Below are 15162 nucleotides of genomic sequence, written 5' to 3' on the forward strand. Positions count from 1 at the left end.
GAGACTTGTGCAGGAGCTGTGTGGGCTGGGGCAGATGAATCTTAAGCAGGCTCCACACTCAGCACAGAGCCCAATCCAGTGCTTGATCTCATGACTCTGAGATCACGACCTGAGTCAAAACTAAGACTGGGATGCTTAAGTGACTGAGCCATCAAGGCACCCCAATTTTCTAATTCTGAACAGTATACATCCCTAACCCTGAAATAAATTTGTATACTTGAAATAAAGTCCAATAAGGAATTATCTCCCTTAATCACTCCTGAGTATACTCTAGTATTTTAATGAGGATATTTGTATTTACTTTTATGTGTGTGACTTAGTATACACCCATTATAGTTTTGTTCAAATTTAATAGTTTTTCAAAGAATCAACTTTTGTTTTTGTTTTCTGTTGAATCTGTATTTTACAGTTGCTGAAGTATGTCCTATCTTTATTATTTTTTTTGTACTGTATCTATGGATTTATTCTGCTTTTTATTTGGGGTATAGCTATTATAAAGCTTACTGATTCTTCTGAGAAATGTAAATGTTCAAAATCATACATTTCCTATATTTCAGCTACATTGCACAAATTTAACTTGTTGTGCTACAGTGACTATCATTCAGTGACTCTTTTCCTACTGGGCTTAATGATTTTTTACTTTACTCACTGATAAATTAAATATTCATTTTAAATTTTGAAATACAAGTTCTTTAATGTTATTTTTCTAGCCAATTCTTTAAAACTTATTGAAATGTGATTTGTTGCAATTTTCTTAACAACAGAAATTTATTTTCTCACATTTCTGGCATCTAGATGTGCATTACTGAAATTTTTATAAGAATTATAATTGTGTACTTAGAACAAATGTGGATTTCCAGAGGTTGTCATAGTGCCCTAAAGATGTCTATTCAAATGAGTTCAAACAATGCTATAATTTAGTTTGCTCAAATATTTTCTATATTTACTTATACACATTATACACATACATATATTATGTGTGCATATATAGAGATAAATAATTACAAGTAATATAGTGATCTATTATGCAGTTTATACATACAGATATATTTCTGTTGATCTAGTAAATAATAATTACTTATGTACCTGTATTCATACACATATGCACATACTCACATATATGTATACATGTATGTTAAATCCTTTTAAATACTCATATAAGTACTTTTGATATTTCTAACTTTGCTTTTTTTTTTTTTTTTTCTAACTTTGCTTTGAGAGAATATTTTCTTTTGACAAATTGGATGTTCTTTGTTAGGAAAAGAGGAAAACAAGGATTTCTGGAGGATTTTGTTTATTATTTATCTACTTATTTTTCTAACTAACTGGAAGTCTGGGGTTGCCATTGATTGAGGAGGAAGACTGAAGATCAACGTTTTAGTGGCAAAATCATTCAGATTTTGATATTCTATATAGACTTGCATATTTTAAATTTGAGATATGAACTAAAAATTTGAGTGGAAATGCCAAGTAAGCAATTGAATATTTATGTCTGGATATTGACGAAAAAATGAAGAGTTATTTTGCGTTTTCAGAGTGAGATCGACACAAGAAAGATAAGGCCTTTCTCAACTATTTTGTTTAAAATTATAATTTCCCTTCCTCAGAAAACCTTGCCATGCTTCACTGATTTACTTGTAATGTATTATTTACCTTTTAATTTTGCTTAGCAATCTTTCCTACTACAATAAAAGCTCTGATATTTATCTTTTTTTTTTTTTTTTAACTGTTGTAAACAAGTCCTGGAGTAGTTCCTGGCAGATATTAGGTGTCCAATAAATACATGTTAACTGAATAAACTGATTATACTTTATTTCTATTTCTGACCTCTTATAGTGTCTCTCACTTCATTTCATTTAAATCATACTTTTAAAAAAAGACATGCCCCAATTCCAAAACTTAAAGCTCATCTGTGTCATACAGCATTATTTTGTGAATTTAATTTTCCATATTGCTCTATCTGCCTGTACTTTTGTGCTCTGTTTCATTAATTGGTGGCTTTATCTTTATTATTTATTTTGATTTCTTCTAAAATTTTGACTTGAATTGTGGCCCTAGCAATTTTCAGTTTTTCTGGTGCTAAAATACTTTTCTTCAGAAGCTATGCACTTGCCTCCAACTAGTGTCGAGCTGAATCTCACAAGCTTTGAAGTAAAATTAATTGCTTTCATATTTTTCAATTTTGAAAATTTCATTATTTCTGATTCTTTCTCTCCTTCTACCATGAGCAAATATTTAAAGATTTATTTATTTATTTTGAGATATATTTATTTATTTATTTATTTTGAGAGAGAGAGAGTGCAAGCTGGGAGGGGGCATACAGAGAGGGAGAGAATCTCATGTTGGCTCCCCAGTAAGCATGGAGTCTGATGTGGGTCTTGATCTCATGACCTAAGCTCATGACTTAAGCTGAAATCAAGAGCTGGATGCTTATCCAACTGAGCCACCCAGGTGCCCTTTCCATGAAGTATTTTGAAGTTGATTTTTGTAGCTTTCAAACACAGTTTATCTATATTTAATATATATATATATATATATATATATATATATATATATATATTTGAGGTTTGAATGCATGATTTCAGAGAATGCAATAGATAATAGTTGCATTTATATGGTTTTTGTATGCATTTATACAAATCACAGAGGCATAATTCTATTCAATCCTTAATACAACACTATGTGATAGATAAGCCAGGTAAAATTATTTCATTGTTTTGAGAACTAGGATTCAGAAATTTAGGGAGGTAGGAAGCAACATAACTAGAACTTGAACTCAGTTACTGTCACCTTGAATTGGGATTCATATTTATTCTTCCCAATATAAAAACAGTGGTTCAAGTGTTGCACTTTTCTCTCACACTTACAGAGAAAATAGTATTGGTTGATATAAGTTCTAATGCAGCATTGTGATGCACAGACATGCAAGCAGATTCATATTCACAATCTTCTTTTCAATTTTAATAAATGCTCCCCCCTGCCACTGCCTCATGGCCTTTTAATGTTCCCAGGCAAGAAGGCATAAATTTACATTATTAGAATCCTATGCCATATTGCACTTATTATGAATTATACTTATTAAAATTAACTGAAGCATGAGAAGACTTTTTATTTATACAACTATAATTATTTCCAACTTTACAACTGTTAAAATATCTAAGTATCCTTCAACGAATGTGGACATTTTAAAATGGTAGACTTTTAAGTTTGTTAAGCAGAAATTCTTAGAGCAAGAATTTATTTTCAAACACTTCCAAGTAATTTCTGTATTATTATCTGAATAAATCACAATAGCACTTTATTTGTTCTGTAAAGTACTGAATATATTAAAGCCAAATCACCTAAGTAAGATAGAATAGTTTTGACTTGGGAAGTTTTTGCCCAATGGATATTGTGGGATTTTAGAAATAAGATGAGTATGTTACAATGAGATGCACATTGATTTTATGGTCCAGGAATAACACGTGATTTTACTAATCACCAGATGACCTTAAGTTTAACCTCTCCAATCTTCATTTACTTGTAGATAGTATTTCTAAGTTTAAATAAAATGAAAATCTATAAATAAGTAATAAAATAAAAGTAAATGAATTCAGCCAAAAGAATTGTTGATATCTTCTGCTTCACATAGCCATCATAATCTTGGCATTATCATATGTCAATCAAAGTATAGTGTAGGAGATGACAATGATGCAGCATCTGGAGTACCATCACATTCTGAGGCTGACTGATACATTCAGCAGAGGTCACCTGAGGACTAGTAGTCATTACAGTTTCATCTTTTTGCCTTTATACTTGGTTCCAAGATAAAATGCAATTTAACAGAGAAGACTGAGCTGTTATAAGTCACTTCTGCCACTGTGCGAAGGCAGAAGAAGAGACAATCATTTCTGAGGAGAAAATAAAGGGAACTTTTGTTCTTAATGCTGCCAAGTTGGAAATTTGTATAGAAAGTAGCATTGGTGGCACCAAAGACCTCTTTTCGTCTTAGGGTGTAAGAAACTTGCTACGACAAAAAGATTTAACAAAAATGGTTATAGCAAATAATGACTTTTTAAATTTAATTTTAAGTTTAATTTTATTTTTTTTTAATTTTATTTTTTATTTTTTTCACTGTTCCAAGATTCATTGTTTATGCACCACACCTAGCGCTCCATGCAATACATGCCCTCCTTAATACCCACCACCAGGATCACCCATCCCCTCACCCCCCACCCCTCCAGAACCCTCAGTTTGTTTCTCAGAATCCATAGTCTCTCATGCTTCATCTCACCTTCTGATTTACCCCAATTCACTTTTCCTTCTCCTAATGTCCTCCATGTTATTCTCCTCAGTCCCATCCATGTTGATACAAAAGTTGGGCATTCATCTTTTCTGAAGGAGGCATAATACTCCATTGTATATATGGACCATATCTTCTTTATCTATTCGTCCATTGAAGGGCATCTTGGTTCTTTCCACAGTTAGGCAATTGTGGCCATTCCTGCTCTGAACGCTGGGGTACAGATGGCCTTTCTTTTCACCACATCCATATCTTTGGAGTAAATACCCAGTAGTGCAATTGCAGAGTCATAGGGCAGCTCTGTTTTTAATTTTTTGAGGAATCGCCACACTGTTTTCTAAAGTGGTTGCAGCAACTTGCATTCCCACCAACAGTGTAAGAGGGTTCCCCTTTCTCCTCATCCTCTCCAACATTTGTGGTTTACTGTCTAGTTGATTTTGCCCATTCTAACTGGTGTAAGGAGATATCTCATTGTGGTTTTGATTTGAATATCCATGATGGCTAATGATGATGAACACCAAAACTACATCACAAAGAAGAATGCAAAAAAAAACCTGTATGTTTGATGGCAACACCACTGTGATGCAGGAAAGTTCCTCCCAAAGTTAGGTTTCAATGTTAAAACTGATGACAGGCTCTGGGACAATCAAAGATTTATACTGGCTTAGCACCAAATTTTAAAGAAGCAGCAATAGAATGTAAATGCTTGTATGTGTTAGTGTGTTTGCGTGATGTGAGAATGGGGGGCACTTTATCAAAATACTGGAGAGATGATGGGCTTCTTGCATAGGTAAGAAATTAATCTTAAATAATGCTAGGACTAAATAAAAACGTCAGTGGGGATCCTAAAACTTTCCTTTGGTCTCCATATGCATATTTTGATAATAATATTACTAATTTAATAATATTAATAGCAATAGAATTACTGATTTAATAAAAAGATAGCAAACATGGGGCACCTTGGTGGCTCAGTCAGTTAAGGGTCTGCCTTTGGCTCAGGCCATGATCCCAGAACCCTAAGATCAAGCCCCAGTGTGGCTCCCTGCTCAGTAGGAGAGTCACCTTCTCCTTCCCCCTCTGTCCCTAAGCTCTGCTCATGCTCTCTCTCTTGCTCACTCTCTCAAATAAATCAATAAAATCTTTAAAAAAAAAAAAAAAAAAGAAAGCAAACACCAGTTGTGCAAACTCAGATCATAAAGCAGATCCTTGCTAATAACTTAGAAATATTCTATGTACCCCTCTTCTTTCACTTCCCTGTATTAACCATTGTTCTGAGTTCTGTGGTGAATATTTCTTTAGTTTTCTTTATTATATTTTCAACATGTATTGTAAATATACTGGTATTCAGCTCTATGGATATTCATCTGTTCACTTACTGGTATAATACTGTATGAATATTTACACCTTTCTCTTAACATGAAGTTCTTGAGTGTTACCAAGCTGATACTTGCAACTGTAGTTTGTATTCTTTGCTATACATTATTCCACTGCATGAGTACACCAATGATTTATTTACTCATTCTAAGCTTGGAGAACATTTGTGTTGCCTTCAGTTCTGAGCTATTTCTAAGAAAATTCTTTTCATCATCTTTTTCTGTGAGACATGATATGTGCTAGAGTTTCTCTATTGTATATTCCTAGGCATGGAATTACCTGACATAGTGTATTTATATATTTAACTTTATGCCAAATGTTATCTGAAGTAATCTTGTTTATTCACACACACCACCACTACCACCACCACCACAATCACCACACAAATAACATATGAAGGTTGTAGTTTATAACTCCACAAAACTACCCCTGTATTGTAAAGTCTAAAGTCAAACCAACAGTCTTTGAATGCATAGGAAGGAAATAGTGACTCGGGGACAAGAAGAAGAAATTGAGAAAGGCAAAAGTCCTTTGCCTTTCTTTTTTGCTTGCTATTATTTTCTGATTGCATTCTAATAATCACTTGTTAAAAAAAGAAAAAATAAATATTAGAACAAGGCTCATTAAACACAAAGAAGAAGATAAAATTAATTATTTAGAAATGAATTAACTTGTAAATTGATGTGCAGAGGAGGCAGAAAACATATGAATCAATATACAAAAAGTAAAAATGGGTGGTCAATTTACAAACATTGATTATAAATCAAAAAACTCATAAACTGAAAGTTACACATGCAAGAAATAAGTTCACTGAATCACACATTGTTGATTAATACTGCAAAGGACATTAGAGCATAACTGTTTATATATAATTCACAGGAAATGCCCCCTTCAAAAGACACAATCTTTATTCTACTTTTTATTCTTATTGGGAAATTAAAAACAAATATGTTTGATAATACAGGTCAGATTGGTTTTGAATTTTTTTTCACTACTTTGGATTATAACCATGTAAAATAAATAGTTGTTAGAAGACAATGTGGCACATCCTTGTGGAATATTCATTAACATCCATTACCTTTTTATCTTCATAGCATTCCATATTTCACAGCTTTGCAGTAAGAAGGGAATTCAATAGAATGTTATGGCTTTGTTTTTGTTGTTGCTATTTGGTTTTCTCACTACTGTATGCCTATTATCATAGAATGGACATTTAATAATACTTATCGGCTGAATTAATTGCTTCTCATACCCTAAAGCTATTCAGTGTAGACAATCTTTCTAGCTTAATAATTGGTCAGAAAGGCACACGTACGCAAACTAGATAAACCAGGAAAAAAAATAAAAACCCACAGGACCAAGAGAATTCAGTTCCAGAACTCTGACAACCTACCAAGAAGAGGACATTTGACACCTCTTCTAATTCAGATCAAGAGGACATTAAGTTCCATAAGCTTCTGGTTTCTGGCCTTGGGAACATAAGAGGTTAACATTTCTAGAAATGTAATCTACGTTGAGAAAGTATAGCCAATACTTGAAACCAGAGAACCTTGGTAATGATCCCCTCCTTTAAACTATTGGTAAAAGCCTTTCTAAAGGAAAATATACCCCTGGGTCATGATTGATTGATTGAATTGGGTGTACAACAAAAACACCAAAATGATTTAGCTACTGAGAAGCCTTCATCTCAGCAAAGGATACCACTAACCCATAATCTGGGTCAATCTTGATTTTCCCTTCCCCCCATTATCCAATTCTAGTTAAATATCAATTTCTCTTCCAAAGGAAATTTCACATCTTTGTGGGGGATTTTGGTTTTTAATTTAAAAAAAAATTAATCTTCATAGTCACTTCTTTGATTAAAACCATCATTACTTCTTATCCAGATTATGGCAGTAGACACATACATCTTGTTTCCATATTTTCGTGCCACCAATCCATTCCCTGCACTTTAGGAAAAAAGAACTATTTGAAACCTAGCCTTCTTCTACACCTCAACATGCTTCAAACTCTTCCCTCAGTGCCTAACACATTAGATTTATGGCTAAAACTTTGATATAAACATACAAGTCTTGTAGAATCTTCTCCTCACCTTCCCAAAGTCTTTTTACCTTTATCTTTGACATTCATTCTGCTGTAGCTAGTGCCTCTTTTCTGTGCAAAAACACAATTTACTTTTCTTTTTCTTTTTTTTTAAATTTAATTCTATTTTTTCAGTTTTCCAAGATTCATTGTTTATGCACCACACCCAGTGCTCCATGCAATGCATGCCCTCCTTAACACCTAACCATCAGGCTCACCTAACCCCCCCACATCCCCTGCCCCAAACCCTCAGTTTCTTTCTCGGAGTCCACAGTCTCTCATGGTTCATCTCCCGCTCTGATATCACTCTTTTGCTTTTCCTTTCCATCTCCTAATGTCCTTCATGTTATTCCTTATGCTCCACAAATAAGTGAAACCATATGATAATTGACTTCTGCCAGTGTTTTCACTTGCTATCGCCTTTGCCTGAGAAGCTTCTCTCTCCTATGGCTGGCTTCCTCTCATCTTAGAATAGATGTCTCAGAATAGAAGTCAATTTCTCAGGCCTCTTTTGACAGCATATCTAAAGGAAACCTAAGTCCCCAACCTAGGCTCTCCAGATCTCATTCCTTTTACAGCACTTCCTGTAATAGATGATTATCCCATTTAATTATCTGGGTACTCTCTTACAATCTGTTAGCTCCAATAGAATTTAAAGATGATCAGATTTTTTTCATTGCTCTCTCCATAGCAGTTGGCCCATAGAAAGCACTCAACTCAAATGTGCTGAAAAAAAGAATTTTTACATGACATTATTCAAGCCTGTAATATGTACGTTTATGATGGGAGAGAGTTGTTGGTACCTGATGGGATGGTGTTGCCAAGACCTCTTCTCTGAGAGGTTCACACAATTATTTAATTAGGTAGTACTCTGTGGGCTATATATATTTGTCTTTCAAAGATACTTTCCTCTTGATCCTGCTTGATTAGATAAGGGATTCTAATGTGGCTTAACAGTTTCTTTATTGAGAATTCACAGTGAGAAACAGAGAAGTGGAGGTAGGACATGAGTTACATTAATGCTAAAACTTTAGAGTTAAGGATGATGACATCTGACCTCTGTGACTAATGCGATGGACTCTGCCTTTATTTTTGCAGTCTTGCTGTTTGCATTTTTCTTTAATCTTTTGAGTTGTCTCTACTGTCTTCTAATAAAAATTTCATTTTTTGAGTAAGTTTTATTGGAATGGATTTGTGTTATTTTCAAATTTTAAAAAAGTCCTATCATATAAAAGTAGCAGTTGGAAAATCTTTATACAATATACAAGTGTGTTTTTTGTCCTTTTAAAATTCTTTTTAAAAATTTTTTTAAAAGATTTTATGTATTTGAGAATAGAGAGATTGCACACAAACATGAGGGGGGCCAGGGCCAGGGGGAGAGGAAGAAGCAGACTCCCCATTGAGCAGGGAGCCTGATCTGGGGCTTGATTTCAGGACTCCGGGATCATGCCGTGAGCCAAAGGCAGATGCTTAACTGACTGAGCCACCCAGGTGCCCCTTTTTAAAATTCTTTTTAAATTTTTTTGTTGTTATTTAAGTGTAGCTGATATACAATGTAGTATAGTTTCAGGTGTACAACATAGTGATTCAACAATTCTATACTACCTAATGCTCCCCACAATAAATGTAGTTACCATACACTGTTATTACAGTATTATTGACTGTATTCCTATGCTGTACTTTTCATCCCTGTGACTTATTTTATAACTGGAAGTTTATTCCTCTTAATTCCTTTCATTTATTTCTTCTATCCCCCTCTTCCTGATAACCATTAGTTTGTTCTCAGTATTTATGAGTGTTTCTGAATTTGTTTATTTACTTGTTTATTTACTTTGCTTTTAGACTTGAAATGTAAGTAAAATCATATATTTCTCCTTGTATGTCTGATTTACTTAACTTTATACATTCTAGGTTGATTCATGACATTGAACATGACAGAATCTCCTTATTATGGTTGAGTCATATTCTATTAGTTCTTTATCCATTCATCTATCAATGGACACTTAGGTTGTTTCAATATCTAGGCTGTTATAAACAATGCTGCAATAAACATAGAGTGCACATATGTTTTTGAATTAGTGTTTTCATTTTCTTTGGGCAAATACTCACTAGTGGAATTTCTGGATCATAAGGTATTTCTATTTTTAGTTTTTTTTTTTTTAAAGATTTTATTAATTTATTTGACAGAGAGAAAGATCACAAGTAGGCGGAGAGTCAGGCAGAGAGAGAGAGAGAGAGAAGCAGGCTCCCGCTGAGCAAAGAGCCCGATGCGGGGCTCGATCCCAGGACCCTGAGATCATGACCTGAGCCGAAAGCAGCGGCTTAATCCACTGAGCCACCCAGGCGCCCCTCTATTTTTAGTTTTTTAAGGAACTGCCTATACTGCCGAGCTATACCAATTTACACTCCCACCAGTCATGCTATATACTCCATTTTCTCTTCTTCACCAATACTTGTTATTTTGTTATTTCTTGTCGTTTTGATTCTAGCCATTCTGACAGATGAGGTGACAGGTGTCAGAAACAGAGAGATCTCACCATAGTTTTGATTTACATGTCCCTGATGATAAGTGACTTTGAATATCTTTTCATATGTCTGTTGGTCATTGCATATCTTCTTTAGAAAAATGCCAGTTCAGGTCCTCTGCCCAATTTTTAGCTGGATGTGTGTGTGTGTTGAGTTGTATAAGATCTTTAAATATTTTGGATATTAATTTTTTTATCAGATATATTATTTATAGTATATTCTCCCATTCAGTAGGTTGCCTTTTTATTTTGTTGGTGGTTTCCTTCCCTGCCCAAAAGCTTTTCTTTTTCTTTTTTTTATATATAGACCCAGTAGTTTATTTTTGCTTTTGTTTCCCTTGCCTGAGAAGAACATATCCAGAAAAAAATGTTAAGGACCATGTCCAAAAGATTATTGCCTATTTTTTCTTTGGGGAGTTTTATTGTTTCAGGTCACACATTCAGATCTTAAATCCATTTTGAGTTTATTTTTTTATGTATGGTGTAAGAAAGTGGTCCAGCTTAATCCTTTTGCATGTACCTCTCCAGTTCTCCCAACACCATTTAATGAAGAGGCTTTCTTTTCCCCATTCCATATTCTTGCCTCTAAAACATGCCTGGGTGGTTCTTGCCTCTAAAACATGTCTGGGTGGCTTAGTCGATTAAGCACCTGACTCTTGATCTCAGGACAAGTCTTGATCTTAGGGTCATGAATTTAAGCCCCATGTTAGATTCCATACTTAAAACATATTTATGTTTTGTTTTTGTTATGTTCTTAAATGAAGAACATATAAGAACATATAAAGTTATGTTCTTTTTTTTTAAAAAAGAATCTATTTATTTGTTTGACAGAGAGATCACATGTAGGCAGAGAGGGGGAAGCAGGCTCCCCACCAAGCAGAGAGCTCAATGTGGGGTTTGATCCCAGGACCCTGAGATCATGACCTGAGCTGAAGGGAGAGGCTTAACCCACTGAGACACCCAGGTACCCCTAAAATTATGTTCTTATATGAAGGACATTCCAAGACAAAATAATGGCTAAACCAAAGAGTTGAAGTTTTCTTAATATTTATAAATATTTAATATAGTTTTGAATATATCAAATTATTTGGAACTGAAAGTATCAAAGGAGACAAGCTAAGTGGATTAGTAGATGTATTTATACTCTGTTTGAAAGTATTGTAGTTTAAGTCTTTTAGTTTGATGATTGTTAATTTTTTGAACTTTTATTACCCATTTAGAAATGCTGCCAATGCTATTTCATTGGGAGTTCTTGCTAAGGGTTCTGGGAATCTAAAAATATGGACAAACTGAACAAAATTAGATTAACTTGCACAAATACAGGTTAATATGTCTAGGGCATTATAATATGAAACAGATTACATGAGAGGGAATTGTTTGGAAAACAGAATTGCCAAAAAATTTTCCCTCATGGATGATATGCAGTATACACAGACACATTACAATATTGTGCCAACTATAGACATTACTTGGAGGAATTGCAAGATAAATCATGGAGAGCACATCATGGAGAGCAAAGATACGTATTGCATTTATTAAAAAAGGGCACATAATGGTAAATAATATCACCTATTTGAATTTATATAGCATCATTCCTCTGAGCACATAATAACAATATAGTTAACTGTATTTTATTAATCTTCAGTATAAGAAAAAGGTAATTAAATTTATTAACAAATAGTGAAAAAATTATAAAGTGAAATTTCAAGTGTGGTCTCTTTATGTGCTGACAAAGGTCTCCTCATTATATTATATTGCTCCCAATAACAAGGCAAAATGAAAACAAAAAGAGCATTAGTAGCCACAAAATTGCAAAGTCACCTTTTATTACTATATTATATAAAACCAAGACTGTAGTTTAATAATAAAAGGGGTCTTAAAAATGTTCATCAACCCTTTTTTATTTCTATAGAATGTTTACGAATACTTATTTAAAAAGATAAGGTGCAAATCAAATATTGGGATGGCTTCCATTAAAAAGATAAATAGTGAAAAGAAAGAAAAAATTTTATTAAATTTACTCAAATCACAAGAGGAATCTTACAATAAAGGGATATTTAGTAGTTGAAACCTAAGGTATGTGTAGAGGGATGAACCAAGAGCCTAATCTGTAAACGGTGGTCAGAAGAGTTAATGTATTTAAAGAACTGGGAATATCCTTTCTGTTTGAAAAGTAGCAGTTTGAAAGACACACAATAAAATCTGTGTGTTAAATGTTGGTTTTTTTTTTTTTTGAAGATTTTATTTATTTATTTAAGAGAGAGAGAGATCACAAGTAGGCAGAGAGGCAGGCAGAGAGAGAGGGGGAAGCAGGCTCCCTGCCCGACAGAGTGTGGGGCTCAATCCCAGGACCCTGGGATCATGACCTGAGTCTAAGGCAGAGGCTTAATCCACTGAGCCACCCAGGTGCCCCTTAAACATGATTCTTAACAATGTATTGCTTTGAAACTACAATGAGAAGCATTTTTGAGATATAGATGTAGATACAGATATATTAAGTCTGTGTCTTCCTCATCACATGGTATCAGACATGGCTGTTTCCATGTCTGTTTCTCTTTAGTTTATGCTATGCTATAGGACTGTGACTTCTATCTTTTTTTTTTTTTTTTTTTCTCACCTCTAAGAGAAGACATCTTGGTGTAAAACAGAGTCCAGTAACTTCTGACATCATGAATGAATATTATTCTATTTCTTCTTAACGAATTTTATGTTGCCACATATCTTCATTCTTTAGCAATACTTCTTCAACTGAGTCTACGTTTAAAGGGGTATTTCCCCACCAAAATTGTACCTTTGATTTTATTTCTTTAATTTTTTGGACTTTTTTTTTTTTCAGTGTGTTTCTTCATTTGTAACTTATTTTGTTGTAGGAGTAAAGTGAAGTTGTCATTTCTTTGTTATGACTGATAGTGTGAAAAGATGATGTTAAACTTCCAAAATCTTGTTTCTGATTCTTTCCTGTTAAGTCTTATCACAGTAAAATAAAACAAAAGATAAAGGAAATGACAAATGAAGGGGGATGTTCAAGGTGCAGTTTTTTAATCACATGGGCACCATGGTCCCTTTTATTGCTTTTGACTTTCTGCTTCCTTATATTTGTAGTTTATAACTTCCTGTTCACTTCAAGTTTTAGCATTGATCTTTAATTAAGAGAGAAAAATTTCTTGAAATACTAAAGAGGATTAAAAATAGAATAGTCATTTAAAAAAATGGAATACCACTCTGGTGGTGGAACATTTATTTGAATAAAAAGGGTTATGAGTATATATATTAGGTTGAATCATTTTTAGGACCCGAGTTTTAGGAATTGGCTTTACGTAATATGACCATGATCCCTTATCACCCAAAGAGGGATGCTATTGAGAGTAAATGTGTTGTTACTTTAAACTTGGACAGTTTCTACTGGAAACTGAAATATATGGTACTCTTGCCTTAGGGAATAACCTTGACCTTGTAAGCTTAGAGGAGTCTGAGATCAACTTTAAAGGCAGTTACTTGTTCTTAGTACATGGCATAAATGCCTGTGGAGTACTAAGTACTTAAATATTTGTTGAAAAGAATTAATGAATGTTGTCATATGATCCAGAAATTTTATACATACCCAAAAGTAATGAAAGCAGGGATTGAACCGGATATTTGTATCCCGTGATCACAACATTATTTGTGATAGTCAAAAGATTAAAGATTGAATGTTTGGATTCTCCCAAAATTTAGTGCTGAAGTTCTAAATCCTCGTGTGGCTATAATTGGAGTAGAGACTCTAAGGAAGTAATTAAGATTAAATGAAATTATAAATGTGGGTGCCTAATCTGGTAGGATCAGTATCTTTATGAAAAGAGACACCAGAGAGCTATGCACACTCTCAGTTTCCTTCTGTATGACTAAGGAAAGGCCATGTAAGGGCACAAGAAGAATGTAGCCACTTACAAGCCTGGAAGATAGCTCTCCCAGGCAACCAAATCAGCCAGCATCTTTGATGTTGGATTTAAATCTCCTAGAGCTGTGAAAAAACAAATTTCTGTTGTTTAAGTCACCTAATTTATGGTATGTTGTTATGACAGCCCAAGCAGTCGAACCCAGATTTTGGTACTGTGAAGTGGAATGCTGCTATAACAGATACCTACAACAAGTGGAAGTGATTTTGAGCTGGGTAGAGAGCAGAGGGGTTTAGAGGTCGGTGCTAGAAAAAGCTGAGATGGCCTTGAAGGGACTGTTTATAGAATTATAAACAATGAAGGCAGCTCTGTTTAGGACTCTGGAAGAGAAGAGGAGAGCTACAGAGGAAGCCTGTCACTGTAGAGAATAGATACATCATCATGAATATTGTCATTCTCTTTAATATGTCATTAAAAGCCATTCTGTTGAAGTCTCAGATAGAAATGAGGAATAAGTTATTGCAAAGTGGAGGAAAGGGGATCTTTGGTATAAAGTAGCAACAAACTGGGTGGAATTGTCTTCTAGTGTAGTGTGGAAGGTAAAATTTGCAAGCAGTGAAATCGAATAGCTGGTGTTGAAGGACCAACTCCTTACCACTTACAGTAAAATGCAAGAGGAGACAGATAAATTGAAGGGATTTGTAGGCATCCAGAACCAGAACTTGAAGATTTGGACATTTCACAGCCTACCCATGCTGCAAAAAATGAGAAGGCTTATTCTGGAGAGGACACTATTCTGTGGTTGAACAACCATTTTGTGGAGACCTTATGAGTATGAGTATAAACTGAGAAGATAATCACTTCTGTCAGTAGAAGCCAGGAATGGAGTTGGAATGATACCAACAGAAACACAGCTCACTGGGGATAAAGGAAACAGAGAAAATGGGACAGCATGAAGGAAGGCTGCTAACAAGAACAGGGATAAGTGACCCTGAAGGTGGATCAGAGATCACCACTCCCACCC

This window comes from Mustela nivalis (assembly GCF_964662115.1).
Source record: "Mustela nivalis genome assembly, chromosome: 7".
NCBI classification, from domain to species: Eukaryota; Metazoa; Chordata; class Mammalia; order Carnivora; family Mustelidae; genus Mustela; species Mustela nivalis.